Raw genomic sequence first — 16,092 nt, forward strand, 5'->3', positions numbered from 1 at the left:
TTTGGGGGGATCACACCCGGCAATGCACAGGGGTTACTCCTGACTTTGCACTTAGGAATTACTCCTGGTGGTGCTGGGGGGACCACATGGGATGCTGGGAATCAAACCTGGGTCAGCCATGTGCAAGGCAAATGCCCAACCCGCTGTGCTATTTCTCCAGCCCCTGTGTATCATTTTAATGCTAATTTAAATCAATCTGTGTAAAGGAACTATTATTCATTTCAAAGACACTTTTTATAGTTTATACTTATTAGCAGTTCACCTATGTATTAAATTCATAGAACAAGGCACATCTAAGTCCTACTGAAAATATTAGCATGCCTGTTGCCAATGAAAAGTTTCTTGAAACGGCAGGGACCCCATAAGAATACTGCTGCCAGAATTTATGACAAACTTTTCCAGACTTCAAAGAGTCTTACTGCTATATTTCCACAAGAAGTGTACAGCTTCTGAGCAGCTGCAGGGCACTGTGAGATGATGTTCAAATAAAGGGCAAAGAGAGAGAGAAGAGAATAAGGCATCAAAAGATATTTAGTGAGTTGAAGTCCAGAGTCTGAGACTCTAGGGGATGTTCTCCAAGTGAAAAGCCCTCTCAGGGAAAAATGAAGAAAATCACATCAAAGTCTAAGAGGGCCTATGAGAGAGGAAACAACATCTAAGTACTCTTTACAGGATGCATTTATTTTTCCCAATTACGTTCCCTAGTTCTATTGCTTTGCCTACACTTTCTGAATAGGAATGCTTCAATATAAATCAAGTGGTGTCTAGAAAGTGAATGGGAGTGAAAAAGTAAGACCTGTTAAGGGAATAAGCTCATGGAGAAGTATACTTAAGGATGATGCAACCTTTCTAAGTATAGATATTAAAGAAACCATTTAAATGTTCTTAGATGCCAGAATTAACAAATGTTGCATCAGGAAGGCCATTTTGTTGGAATCTCAATATTATACATACCTTTGAAACTGAAATATACTTGTCATATATTGTCTTTTGTTGTTGATTAAAACCATTTAGACACTAGTGGAGGGAAGCAGACACTGGTGGTGGGATTGGTGTTGAAATATTGTATGCCTAAAACTTACTATTAATAGTTTTGTAAATCACGGCTCTTTAAAACTTAAAAAAAAAAGATAAAAAAAAAACACTTAGAATCCCTCTCATAAAGGCTGCCACTTGACATTGAGTTTGTCACTATGACATTATGTGGTTGAGCCAAGATTCATGTTACCAACAGCCAGTATAGACTACTGGGATAACATTCAAAAAGCTTCACCGGCCTCATTAATACTGATCTCTGCTAATGTCAGTCTGGCTGTCCTTTTCTACTTATACATTAAACACTTCTTGTACTCAGGATTCTCCTTGCACTTTGTTTAAGTTTCTTGACATCCAAAAACATAGATGGTATTCTGAAATCCAGATGATACTTCTAACTACCCACCGGAAAGACAGTTTTGATTTCCCTTTTGCTCCAAATAGTTCTAATTTTATAGTACATTCACTCTAAAAGCGGGAGATATTGCCTCCTTATCTATACAGTTCCTCCTATCTAGAGGAATATTTGATAGAAAAATGGTAACATTTTAGGAATAAAAAGATTATATGAATATCTCTGCAAGTAATGATGGTCTTTGCTTGAACATAAACATGTGTGACACATGTTTGACCAGAGGAGGTAGAAGGGCTGGTCTATGAACAAATATAGATTATTCGTGTCCTTATAAAATCAGCTATGTGGTTGTTTTATCTGTCTCTTTTACCCTTTGTTTTTTCTTTTCTTTTGATTTTTGGGTCACACCTGGTGATACACAGGAGTTATTCCTGGATTTGCCCTCAGGAATTACTCCTGGTGGTGCTGGGGGACCATATAGGATGCTGGGAATCGAACCCTGGTCGGCCTTGTGCAAGGCAAACACCCTACCCGCTATACTATTGCTCCAGCCTCTGTCTCTTTTACTCTTTGAAAAGCTGACCTGAGCTGCATTGGGGTAGGGGTTGGGGAGTGGTATGTGTATGTGTATGTGTATGTTTGTGATGGGGTTGTCAATTAGTAGGTTGTTTGTGGTGAGAGAGCTCCCCAGGGGTGTTCAGAAGGGACATCTCCAGAGATATAAGACTCAGCAATACAGGTCTGGACTTCAGTGTTGGGGCCCTGCAGTGCAGTGCTGTCACCCCTCCACCCTAAGTACTAAGGTAGGTTGGGGGCAGGAGTAATCCTGTGATGGGTTTTATTTCAGGTCTATATGTAAGACATGTACTTCACCCCTTTGAGCTATCTCCCTGGATCCTTTTTTTTTGGGGGGGGGGGTGGAAGGGACACTTGGTGGTGCTCGGGTTAGTCCTGGTTCTGTGCTCAGAGAGAGATCACTCCTGGCGGGCTTTGGGGACCATTTGGGAGATTGGGGATCAAACTTGGGGTGGCATGGAAAATGTTCTGTGGCTTTGTACTATGGTTCTGGCCCCTTTCCCTGGGTCTTTGATGTACTTTAAAAGCAACAACAACTTTTAAATCGAGTAACTTTGAGATAGACTCTTACAAAGCTGTTCATAATTGGATTTCAGTCATACCCATCCCTCCACCAGTGCGCATTTCCCAGCACCAGTGTCCCCAGGTTCCCATCACTCCCACCTCCCACCCCCCCTGCCTGCCTCTATGGGAGATGATCCTCTCGATCCTCTCTCTCTTTTTCTCTTTCTTCCTGTCTCTATCACACACACTATTTCTCTCTCTCTCCCCCACACACAGCCCACAGTCTCTCTCTCTCTCTCTCTCTCTCTCTCTCTCTCTCTCTCTCTCTCTCCTTTTGGGTATTGTGGTTTGCAATATTGATACTGAAAGGTAAATAAGAATATCCCTTTACTGACTTTTAACACTCAGATCTTATCTAGCGTGATCATTCCCGGCTATTATTGTCATTTGGGTCTCTTCTCTATCTTACCTACCCTCCGCCCCCCACTTGTGGTTAGTTCCAACCACTGACCAATTTGGATGTGTTTTTAAAAACCCTACCACACTCTAAATATCATACTGCTTCTGTAGAGAGTAAAAAAAGTCCAAAATGATTAGTAATAATAATAATTATGCTAAAAACTTGCTAATGTCTTTTCATCCAGAGATATTATCTGAAACTATCTCTAGCAAGGAAATCAAATTAAAGATAAAAGTAAATCATGAAATGAATGAAATGAAATTTACTATAAATTGATAAAAGGAAAAATAGACCAGAAAAATATTGACCATAAGACTATGTATATATATGTATATATATATAATACTATAGACTGAAATATATTGAATGAATCTATGGGTAGATAAACCATTTATGGTTGGAGGCTTTATACACATTTATTAGAAAATGATTTAAAAATGAATTATGAAAACTGAATATATTGCAAATTTCTACTCATCTGCCATGAAATTCTTAACATTCACATATAACACATGATTCATAAAATGTGACAATAAGTTAATATTTGAGTGGTTAAATGTCACTAATTTAGGGTATTTTAGTTGTTATTGGTATGCATAATATATATCTGGGACAAAGATCTAATATTTATGACAATAAATCTCAACAAGAAAAAAACTCCACAAAAATATAAGAAGAGATAAGAAGACACTTCCTTAAATAAGCTAGACATATTACCAATAGGCATATGAGAAAGGGTTGAAGTGACCGATTATCAGAAAAACACAAATAACATAATTTGGTACCTCATACCAGTGAGAATGACTTGTATAAAAGAGATGGGTAACAACCACTAATGGTAGGGATACGAAGAAAAAGAAACCCTCATTCACTGTTGGTGGGACCATAAACAGGTTCAGCCCCTATGGAATTCTTCTCAAAATATTCAGAAAAGGAACTACCATGTGTTACAATAGTCAGGATCTAAAATCAACAACAGATGAATGGATTTAAAAAATCCTGTATGTGTGTGTGTGTGTGTGTGTGTGCGTGTGTGTGTGTATGAAAGTGCATGTATTACTCCTCAGCTACCATGATTCTATTGGCAAGACTGTTATTCAAAAACAATACTGTAAATGGCCATAACACGGAAGTAAGAAAAGCCTTGTCTAAGCAAGAGATGGCTGATGATATTTCATCTAGTCATGGAGGCAGAAGTGTTCTAGTACTTTAGTCATGAAGATGGTTTCGGTGTGAATACCAACTTATGTTCTGGAGGAAGCTTCAGAAAGCAAGGTGCTTTGGTGGCAGCTGGGGTGGTGGTATATATTTTGGCAACGGGGGCATTCACTATCAGATATGTGGAAGTGATGGAAGCAATTTTGGTGGTGGTGGAAGTTATAAAGATCTTAACAATTACAGTAGTTTTCACTTTTGGGACTCATCAAAGGAGGCCAAAGCACAGGCTCCTGGAGTAATGTAGCCCAATACTTTGCCAAGCTATGAAACCCAGCTGGCCTTAGTAGTTTCAGAGTAGTGATAACTCTGAGCTAGTGCAGTGGCAGAAGTTTTGATTGCCAGGAAACAGAGCTTAGCAGAGACAAGTGCCAATGAAGTGACAGGGAAGCTACAGGTTACTTTTTTTTTTTTATTAGACAAGCACAGTGATTGCAGAGCCTTGCAGCTACAAAGACATGTTTTATAAGATACTCATTTATAAAATAGGGGCAAAAACTCAAAGATTATGCATGTGATTAATTGTATAGCAGGTTATTTTACTTTCTATTTTGTAGAAAGTATAAAGCATTCCAGAAAGAGTTGTCTGTTTTTTTTTTCATTTTTTACATCTATGCTATTGATTACTAACTTCATGATGCTGAATTAATGTCTCTTTAAAAGGACTCTAAAGTAACTGGAGACTAAGAACCTGAGATGAATATAACAGTCAGGAGGCATATATTAAGCCTACCAACCATGTTATCGCTTCTTCTCATGCCCGGTCTGTATGTCACACTCAGAGTTATTCTTCCAAGCCATATTAACTGCTAACTCAACCTTGAAGTTTTCCTGACAACTTCAAAAAGTCATTAAAACCTTATACCCCCATATTCTTTTTTATATAACTCTGCTTTAACTTTGTCACACTGTACTTAATACAATTTTGCATGAAATTATGTTATTTTGGCTTTTAGGTGGTAAATTCTCAAGATAAAATCTGGTTCATTTTCCCCTTGATTATGTATTTTAAGGATTATACGTGCCAAATTAAAATTTCTTTGGAAAATGGATATTAACACATATTCTATCCCAAAGTCTTGAAATCAGCAGGAGTGATCAGCCAGTCAGGAAACTATAGGACACTGGGTAGGAAGTTTAAGAGCTGTCTGTGGCTATAATTTCAGATGCACCAGAAGAATTCACATGACCCCATCAGCCTGAAGTTTTTTGACAAATAGTTTTATGTGCCAATGTTAGACCAAAATTCCATCACTTCTGGAAGAAATATAACAAGGTTTTACCACTGAGATAGCAATGATTGATACCACAACTTCCTGCAAGTCAGGTCATGTAAAAGAATGTATGTGTCTGTCTCTGTGAGGATAGTGCATTTATGGAATAAAATGGAAAAATTGTGGAGGGACAAGAGAATGAGAAGAGGAATCTAGGGTTTTTGCACCCAAAAAATGTGCTTCTTTAATTTTTGTTGGGCTAGGGCTAGTAGAGGATGATGGAGATTGGGTCAAATTATTTGGAACCTCTGTGAAGTAGGGTTTTGACAGGAAAGTTAAAGACCCATTTATCTCCATAAGAAACATGATTGTGAAGTTTTAGAGAGTTCAATAAATTCCACTCCTGATTTCAGAAACTAATGAAAAGAGGAGACACACAGAAATAAGGGAGAGGCTGAAATTATTTATTACTGATGAAAGCCAGATTGAGGAATGTGTCTTAGGTGTGTGATAGGTAATTCCATCTGTCCCAGAGTTAGATGCAGATGTCCTACCTCTAGTATTGACAGATCTTTGGGTAGAAGTAAACAGAGTTTATCCTTGAGCATGTTCTATATGGTGATTAAACCAATGAGTCCTGAAGACATGCAGTTTTCCAAAGAGGAGGCGGCGACTGAGCCAAAAGTTGCCTTTCATTATCCCAAGTGGAACAATTAGATACATGATTTTTCCTTTACCCAAGACAGAGGAAACTAAAAGAAGGGGACAGAAATTTCCCCACTAGAAACCAAAAGAGGAGTGGAAAAGGAGTCATTGGTTAGACATTTTCAGCCACTCTTCCTCTCTCCCGTTTCACTGCATTTGTTCCTATGTGATACAGCAGCAACCAGGTCAGTTGAGGGCATCATTTATTATTGAGATATATTTTTTTTCTCTAAGGAGCCGGAGAATTTTAACTGAGACAAGACTGAAGAATACATGTATAATAAAAAGAACTATAATTTAGAACCTTATGAAGCAATTATGCCAGTAATCAATTTACTGCTTTGCAGCTCAGATTTTACTCTTTATTTTCTACTCTGTTAAAAGAACCTTAAACATATTTGTGCCTGGCCAGGGGATATGATATCAAGCTTTGTAATAAGAGAACTCAGAGGGCCACTGAAGAGAAAGAAATTATTTTCTCTTTCTGGCAGTAACCTACTTCTCTGGGCAGGCTTCTATAGCAGGTACAATTTCTCTATTTCCTGGATCAAGCAGTAGCCAGTGGCTAGCAGCATGGGGCAGTTCTCTATAGCAGTGCCCAACAAGGTGTCATAGCAGCCTGATAACCCCTGTCAATGACAAGCACCCTCAGCATTCACTGAGGCAGGGGGCTCTCCGCCATCCAGCAAACTTCCTATAATAATATTGGGATCCCCAAGATAACCATTTTCAGATCTTTCACCCCCTTGCATTCACTCCTTCAGGACACCAAGACAGTGGCTGTACCTAAGGCACATCTCCTTTATTAGCTTTCTCTTGATTCATTATTCAAAGCCTCTGTGTCTTCAATCTCTGACAACTATTAATAATTCTGCACATTAAATTTTGGCTATTTAAATTATTCTCTAATTTCTAGCTCCTGGTGGACCCTGACTGATATAACCATTAAATAGTAATTTTAACACTGCAACTCAGAGAATGAAACTTATGAAGAGAAACACTGCTTTTTTTCTTAACTTTTATTAGTGAGACATCATGAGGTACAGTTGTAGACTTACAAATTTTTGTGCTTGGGTTTCAATTATACAATGATCAAATACCCATCCCTCCACCAGTGCCCATTTCCCACCACCACGGATCCCAGTATCCCTCCCACCCCCCATCCTCCCCATCCCACCCCGCCTCTGTGGCAGGGCATTCCCTTTTGTTCTCTCTCTCTTATTGGGTGTTGTGGTTTGCAAAAGAGGCAATGGGTGACAATCATGTTTGGTCTATAGTCTACTTTCAGCATGCTTCTCCCATCCTGGGAGTATCCTCCCCACACCTTTATTTGGTGTTCCCTTCTCTCTCTGAGCTTCCTTTTCCCCTAGTATGTGTGGTTGGCCTCCAAGCCATGGAGTGAACAAGCTGGTATTTATCACAGCTGTTCTTCGGTGGTTAGTCTCCTATTTTGTTACTTTATGTTCCCCAGATGAATGCAATCTTCCTATGTCTATCCCTTTCTTTCTGAGTCATTTCGCTTAACATGATGCATTCCATGTAGTACCACTTTTATGTAAATTTCATGATTTCATCTTTTCTAACAGCTACATAGTACTCCATTGTGTAAATGTACCAAAGTTTCTTTAACCAGTCATCTGTTCTCAGGCACTCAGGTTTTTTCCAGATTCTGGCTATTGTAAAGAGTGCTGCAATGAACAAACAATTGCAGATGTCACTTCGACTATAGTTTTTTGCCTCTCTGGGATATATTCCCAGGAGTGGTATTGCTGGGTCAAATGGGAGCTCAATTTCTAATTTTTTGAGAATCGTCCATACTGTTTTCCAAAAGGGCTGAACCAGTCGGCATTCCCACCAACAGTGAAGGAGGGCCCCTTTCTTGCCACATCTGTGCCAGCACCGGTTGCTTTTGTTCTTGTGGATATGGTCTAGTCTCTGTGGTGTGAAATGATATCTCATTGTGGTTTTGATCTGCATCTCCCTGATGATTAATGATGTGGAGCATTTTCTCATGTGCCTTTTAACCATTCGGATTTCTTCTTTGTGAAAGTTTCTATTCATTTCATCTCCCCATTTTTTGATGGGGTTGGATGTTTTCTTTTTGTGGAGTTCAACCAGTACTTTGTATATCCTTGATATCAACCCCTTATCGGATGGAAACACTGCTTTTTAATAATGGTTTTTTTGTTTTTACATTTATTTTTCTGAACTGAGAAGGATAATTCAGAGCAACTCTTTCCATACACATTTATGTGAAGCTATGTAATTATATAAAAATAAAGGTATGTTCTTTAAACTCTCAAAAGGCTTTGAGTTTGAAATGGAAGTATGTTTTAGTGGTTTCACCAATTTTTAAATGCTATAATTGGAGAGTTTCTGATAGATACAAAACCCATATCATTAAAACCAGGACAGGGATTTCATTTTAATCTTCTTAAAATGTTATCTGAACAGCTAAATATGATTTCTCTCAAAGAGTTGCTAATTTAAGAAGGCTTGCTACCTCAAGTATCCTTGCTAATTTGTGGCTAAGAATCTTAGCATAGGCAGGGCTAGGAACTGGAGGTTACTGAGATTTTCCAGAACATACTAAGGTTTTGACCTGCTCCGTTTCTGACCTGGGCCAGTTCACCCCTAGTGCGGACACCCGATTGGCATAGCGCACTACAGCCCAGAACTCCTGGACTCAAGCGATCCTCCGGCCTCAGCCTCCCGAGTAGCTGGGACTACAGGTGCTCACCACCATGCCCGGCGTTTGAATAGCACCTGGTTAACTTTCCTGGTAGCTGACAGTTTCTAAAAAGCAAAAAAAGGGGGGGCATAACTGAACATAATTTTTATAGAGACCAATGAAAATTCCTGAGTAGATGTAACTTTGTTAATGGAAGCAAGTCTAGAGATTTGGAATCTAATTGTACTCTCCAACAAACTGATAGACTTTTGGTTGGCAATTTGAATCTTTTTTTTTCTTTTTGAGTCACACCCAGTGATACACAGGGATTACTCCTGGCTCTTCACTCAGGAATTACTCCTGGCAGTGCTTAGGGGACCATATGGAACGCTGAGAATCGAACCCCTGTCGGCTGCTTGCAAGGCAAAGGCCCTACTCACTGTGCTATTGCTCCAGCCCCAAGGCAATTTGAATCTTCCATTCTTCTTTACACATATGAGGCACTGATTGATCAGTGTTATGTCAGAGTTCTATGACTGTACGTAGAACAGTGTTTTTTCTAAGTTCTTCACATGCCTCTGATTTAGATTTTTTTCTACTTATATTTTCTTTTCAGTGTGACTCAAAGACTATTGACACACATTAAAAGGGTTTTGGCCTCTTTTAGTGACTTGCTCATCTTTCTCCTGCTTCTTTTAATTTCTCTGATTGTAGTGATCACACTCCTTTTTTCATTTCATTTCATTTCATCATCCTGTTATTCGTCGATTGCCTCGAGCAGGCCCCAGTAACGTCTCTTTCATCCTAGCCCGGAGATTATATTCAAGGCTACTTAGGAGAATGAGACCCATCATTGTTACTGGTATCTGGCATATTTGGTACGCCACGGGGAGTTTGCCAGACTCTGCCCTGTGGGCAGGCTACATTCGATAGCCTGCAAGTTTGTCCAAAGTAGGAATGAGACAATAAGATGTCATAAAAAAAGATTTGATAAGATGTCGCGCGGCCGTGAATGCGGCCGCGCGGTTCCGGAATCTGGATTTTATAGTCTCTGAGTCTTGGCCGCTGATGGGATTACACGGCGCCAGGGGGCCAGGTGGTGGGTGTGACCCCCGCCTACTGGAATTTGGAGGATCTGGGTGGAAGATGCTCGACTCCAATTCCAGTAGGCTTGGAGGTCTCGGCCCCGGAACCCGCGTGGCTTTGTCCCTCTGCCAGTACCTTCATGTGTGCGGAGAGTGGTCTCAGCATGGTGGTGGCTGGTCCTGGAGGTCTTCGGCTGCCGGAGCCCTGGTCGGGGCGGGGAGGAAAGCTCAACCCGCTCCCCTCCAAGGGACTCCAGGAAGGAACACCCAGGCGCGGGGGCAGAGACTGCACTGTTCTCGTCCGGAATCTGGATTTTATAGTCTCTGAGTCTTGGCCGCTGATGGGATTACACGGCGCCAGGGGGCCAGGTGGTGGGTGTGACCCCCGCCTACTGGAATTTGGAGGATCTGGGTGGAAGATGCTCGACTCCAATTCCAGTAGGCTTGGAGGTCTCGGCCCTGGAACCCGCGTGGCTTTGTCCCTCTGCCAGTACCTTCATGTGTGCAGTCTCTGCCCCCGCGCCTGGGTGTTCCTTCCCGGAGTCCCTTGGAGGGGAGCAGGTTGAGCTTTCCTCCCCGCCCTGACCAGGGCTCCGGCAGCCGAAGACCTCCAGGACCAGCCACCACCATGCTGAGACCACTCTCCGCACACATGAAGGTACTGGCAGAGGGACAAAGCCACGCGGGTTCCGGGGCCGAGATCTCCAAGCCTACTGGAATTGGAGTCGAGCATCTTCCACCCAGATCCTCCAAATTCCAGTAGGCGGGGGTCACACCCACCACCTGGCCCCCTGGCGCCGTGTAATCCCATCAGCGGCCAAGACTCAGAGACTATAAAATCCAGATTCCGGACGAGAACAGTGCAGTCTCTGCCCCCGCGCCTGGGTGTTCCTTCCCGGAGTCCCTTGGAGGGGAGCGGGTTGAGCTTTCCTCCCCGCCCCGACCAGGGCTCCGGCAGCCGAAGACCTCCAGGACCAGCCACCACCATGCTGAGACCACTCTCCGCACACTCCTTTTTTAAAAAAATAAAATGCAAGAATCTCTCCAGCAATACTTGATGGTCTGGAAACCAGATCCTGAGATGCCGATACTTGAGCCAGAACATGGTGAGGGACCTTGTGCTCCACCCTTTGATCTAACTTACCCATCATACAGGAATCATCTTCTTTTTCTAATGTCCCATAATTCACAGGGATTCCTACCAGGAGGCATAGAACTTCTCCTTAACATCATTTAATTTCCACCTGCATAATCTTATCTCTCGCAACAGAGCACATATTTCTTTCTTTCATGTTCTTGAGTGGAATGCTGAAGATACAGAATGTACTTCAAGTATTGATTGCCCCACACCTTTCTACTAGTGATGGATGAAACTAATTAGAAAATGAAAATTGTATTTTTCTCAGATCTTTTTCCTGAGGAAAAGCAGAATCAGAAAAAGAAAAGATTTTATCCAATTTGTTTTCACTTTAAAGTTTTGTAAAAATATAGAAGTGAATGAAATAGAAAAAAAATTTTTTTGCACTTTCTTATTGTTTCCTAGAATGTAAAGAGTTCAGTTCATGATCACAGAATCTTTGTATTAATGGACAGACAAATGGATAGACAGACATCCTAGTGTTACCTATCGGAGCATAGCATAGGGATTAAAACACTTGCCTTTCCTCTGTCTGGCTGACCCTGGTTCTGTCCCTGGCAATTCTTTGTCCACTAACAGAGATGAGAATAGCCCTCAAATGCTGCCAGGTATGGCCTAAATCCATCTCATGTGAAAGGAAAAAAATAAAAAACTGTGACATGGCTTCCTTGTTGGAGGTATGCCAATTAATAATGAAAATAATCAAAACCTCAGTCTCATGCCTTCTCAGGAATGAGATTGAAGTTTTGATTATTTTATTTATTTTTGTCACATCACATGGTGCTCAGAAATCATTCTTGTCAGGGCTCAAGGGACCTTCTGGCAAATGTTAGGGCACATACATGGTGCCAGGGACCAAATCTGGGTTGGATGCTTGCAAGACAAACACCCTGACTGCTCTGCTGTCACAAAGACCCTGAGATGTAGGTATTACAGTTCTTCACAGTGGAATGACTATTGCATACTTTTCTCTTCCTAATGTTAATCATTGTACCATAGATTTTAAATGTTTCATTCTAAAATTATTTTTCTTCCCCCAGACTAACCAAGGCTGTTCTTTTATCAATAAAGCAGAGAAAGAAGGAACTGAAGAGAAAGAAAAACATTCTCAATAATCTACTGTAATACTAAGTACATGGTTCTACAAAAATTCCCTATTTTGAAACATTTGTATGAGTATTCTTTTGTCTGAAAGAATACTGAAAGCCACTATAAACTCACTGTATCTTATTTTAAAATAGAATATATTAGTAAAGCACTAATATAGAATATTTTTGTGTGTGTGTGGGATTCACACTAGGCAGTGCTCATAACTTACCCCTGATTCTGTGTTCAAGATAACTTCTGATAGGGCTTGGAGTATCACCTGTGGTGCTGGAAATCCAACTCAGTTTGGCTGAAGCAAGGCAAAACACCTTACCTGCTGTACTGCTGATTCAACATTAAAATAACTTATCAAACCTTAACATGCTCAGACCTTTTCATGTTTTTCTTCCTGAGTTTGCTCTCACTATTCATTCTCAACTCTAGGTCAAACATAACTTCGTATCCTACTAATTGTATTATTCAGAATCTTTCCTGCCTACCCATTATTTTTCCTTTCCAAATTGAATAAAGACTTCTCTGATGGGTGCTAGATGAGAGTCCTCCCCGCCCCAAGGGACCCAGCCTCGGCAGCCAAAAACCCCCACAACCCAACCACCGCCGTGCTCAAGGCTCCTTCCCACATGCTTGGATTGAGCCTCACTCATGAGTGACCATATTCCTGAACTGCATGGCCTCAAATAAGACACCGTAAGACACTATAAGACACTCCCTACCCATTATCCAAGAGTACCACACCACATTTTATGGAGTTCAAATAGTAGGCAACAAATCATAGAGGGAAATATATATATATGTATATATATGCATATATACATTTTCAGGTATATATATGAAAGCTCACTCACTCAACCTTTAACAACATGTTAGTAATATCCTAAAGAATGTCTTAATTCCCCCTGCCAAAATAGAACAATCTTCACACTATTTCCTTTATGGATACTTTTTTGTAGCATTTTCAGCGTTTTTTCATTGTGGACAATATAAAATATATTATTTCTGTTGTGCTTTGGGACAGGGATTGGGGTTTAGGATGGAAACATCCCAAATATGCTGGTGGGAAGGTGTAATAGTGGTGGGATTGGTGTTTGAATATTCAATGCAATCAAACATTGTGAACTACCTTATAAAATAAAGAAAAATTAAAAAAGACTTATCTAATAGCTTCATGAGATCTGTTATAGCCTCCCAGTCTTTCCTTTGCTTTTTGGTTTTCTTCATCTCCCCAAAACCTTTTGTCTTAATATATTGCTCTAAAGTGATCATTGATAATGTTGTCCTCCTAGTTCAAAGTCCCTATGCCTCTCATCAGTGAACAAAGCATAAAATACAAACTTGTTTATAAGACAAAGAAAATCTTTTATAATCTGAATCCTCTCTGTTTTTCTTTCCAATCTCCTTTCTTGCTATTCTTTCCCTTGAGCTCTCTTATGGATACTGTGAACAATTTGGAATTCCTTGAAATCTTCCCTCTCTCCTGTGCCCATCAAAGCTTTGCAGTAGTTTTTCACAAAATGATTTCATCTATAATTTCCTCCAGAAAATTGTCTCTGATTTTCTTCTTATACTGGATACAGAGAGTGAAAAATTCTTTGAAAAACTTAAGGCTTATGTTCTAATTGTTTATTTGTCTGTGATGTTCACATTTCCTTGAGGGCAACCACCATGCTCATTTCATTTTTGAATCTTAGTATATAGAGTATTTTTGTATAAAGCAAATGCTCACTTTGCTGATTGAAAGAACATATTAAATTTGCTTAGAGAATTATTCCATAAGTAAGTCTCATCTTCATGCTTGGAATAACTTACCCTTAGAGCCATAAAGCAAAATGCAAGTGGATACTTAAGCACTCCAATAAGAGAAAATTGCTACTAGTTTTTTAAAAAATTGAGATAATAATGGGGTTGTGAGTTGTATCTAGTCAAAACAATAATTCCCTGTTCTGCAACATGTAAAGGTGGTATTTTAACTGAAATTAATAACATGAAAATGGAACACATTCTATGCTTTTTCATCAAGAAAAGTGTTTAATATAGCAATGTTAAGAAATAATGAAGTGGCATAAGTATTTAAGATTATGAACTTTAGAACTGGACTTTTAGGTTAGTATCTCATATCTAAAATTGACTGTATGTTTGAATTTGGGCATATCATTTAATTTTTCTAAGTCCTTTTCTTTTCATCTTCTCCACTGAACTTCCTGGAATCTTATTGTGTAACATAGATTCAATGTAGATGATTCTGCAAACACATGACTAGTAGGGCCTCTTTGATTTTACCTCCCCAAACTTCCCTCCATTATAACCACCTGTGCCTCTCCCACTACATGTTGGAAATGTTCTAACTGGAAAATGTAATTATTTCATAACTCCAACTTTCACTTTGTTCCTCCAGGAACAATCAGTAGCTAATAAAATTTGAAACTGGAGAGTAGAAGACACAGTAGATAAGAATATAGTGAGCCACAAGAATGCAAGATACAGGAAATAGGACTTTTCATGATATAGTCTGGGAGGTAAGAATTGAAAGCATGTTCGTATTTACTAATAGAACTATAGATTAAAAAGAATACTCGATTCTACTAAATATAATTATTTGGTGGGGGAAGACTTCCAGGCAGAGTTTAGGATGCCCAGGAGTTCTTTCTGATTCTTGGCAAACAAGGCCTGCTGTTGAATGCAAGGACCTAAGGTTGTGGTGCTGGAGATTACATGAGACACCAGAATAGTACTTGGGAACCTATAAGACTGCATCTTCAAATGTCAGGAAGACCACATGATGCCAGTGATAAGTTTGGGCTGGCCATATGTGAAGCATTCACCGTAATCTCTGTACTATCTCTCCAGTTTCAACATAAGATTTTTATTTTTTTAATTTTTAAAATTAATCACCATGAGGTAAAGTTACAGACTTACAAACTTTTGTGCTTAATTTTCAGTCATACAGTGATCGAATACCCACCCCTCCACCAGTTTCCATTCTCCACCAGCAATGTCCCCAGTATCCCTCCCACACTGCCCACCCTTCCTGCTCCCCTTCCCCCTAGCTCCCCCCCCCCGCCCCCAGCAGGTACATTCCCTTTTTACTCTCTCTCTCCTTTAGGGTGTTGTGGTTTGCAATGCAGGTATTAAGTGGCCATCATGTTTGATCTATAGTCTACTTTCAGCACGCATCTCCCATCCCAAGCGGCCCTCCAAGCACCCTTTACTTGGTGGTCCCTTCTCTATCTGTGGTGCCTTTTCCCCCAGCATGTGAGGCCAGCTTCCAAGCCATGGAACAATCCTCATGATTCTTATCTCTACTATCCTTGGGTGTTAGTCTCCCATTCTGTTACTTTATATTCCACACATGAGTGCAGTCCTTCTATGTCTGTTCCTCTCTTTCTGATTCATTTCACTTAGCATGATACTCTCCATGTTGATCCATATATGTAAATTTCATGACTTCATCTTTTCTAACAGCTGTATCATATTTCATTGTATAGATATATCAGTTTCTTTAACCAGTCATCTCAACATAATATTTTAAATAATGATGCTTTTACTTTGTTCAGTTTATTCACTGTTAGATAAATTTCAAGTTATATTTATTTATTATTGTTTTCCATATCTCTCAACATAGATCCATACCAAAGGAGATAGACTACATTATCTAGATATTATACCACTAGATATTTTTGTGCCAAAAGCAACTGCTTTAATTTTTATTTATATTACTGTTCAAGAAAATGAGCAATTATTTGGTTGCACTAGTAGCAAGCATGCACAGTAATTGACGATCATGTGCAATATGCATGCTGAATAGACCAGTAATTGCTATGAAAACTGTGGAAGTTCTAAAAATTAGTTTTTCTCTTAAAATCAAGAAATCAAGGGATGGATATGAGGTAGGAAGGAAGTAATGGGGAGCAGGGAGCAGGGGCCAGAGGCTTCAGGTATACTGATAATGTGGGAAAGTGGTATAGTTATATATCCAAAACTCTGAATCAGCAACACTAAAAAGATGAGATCCAAAAAACAACCACCACAC

This window comes from Sorex fumeus, unplaced genomic scaffold (assembly GCF_029834395.1).
Source record: "Sorex fumeus unplaced genomic scaffold, SorFum_2.1 ptg000037l, whole genome shotgun sequence".
In the NCBI taxonomy this organism is placed as follows: Eukaryota; Metazoa; Chordata; class Mammalia; order Eulipotyphla; family Soricidae; genus Sorex; species Sorex fumeus.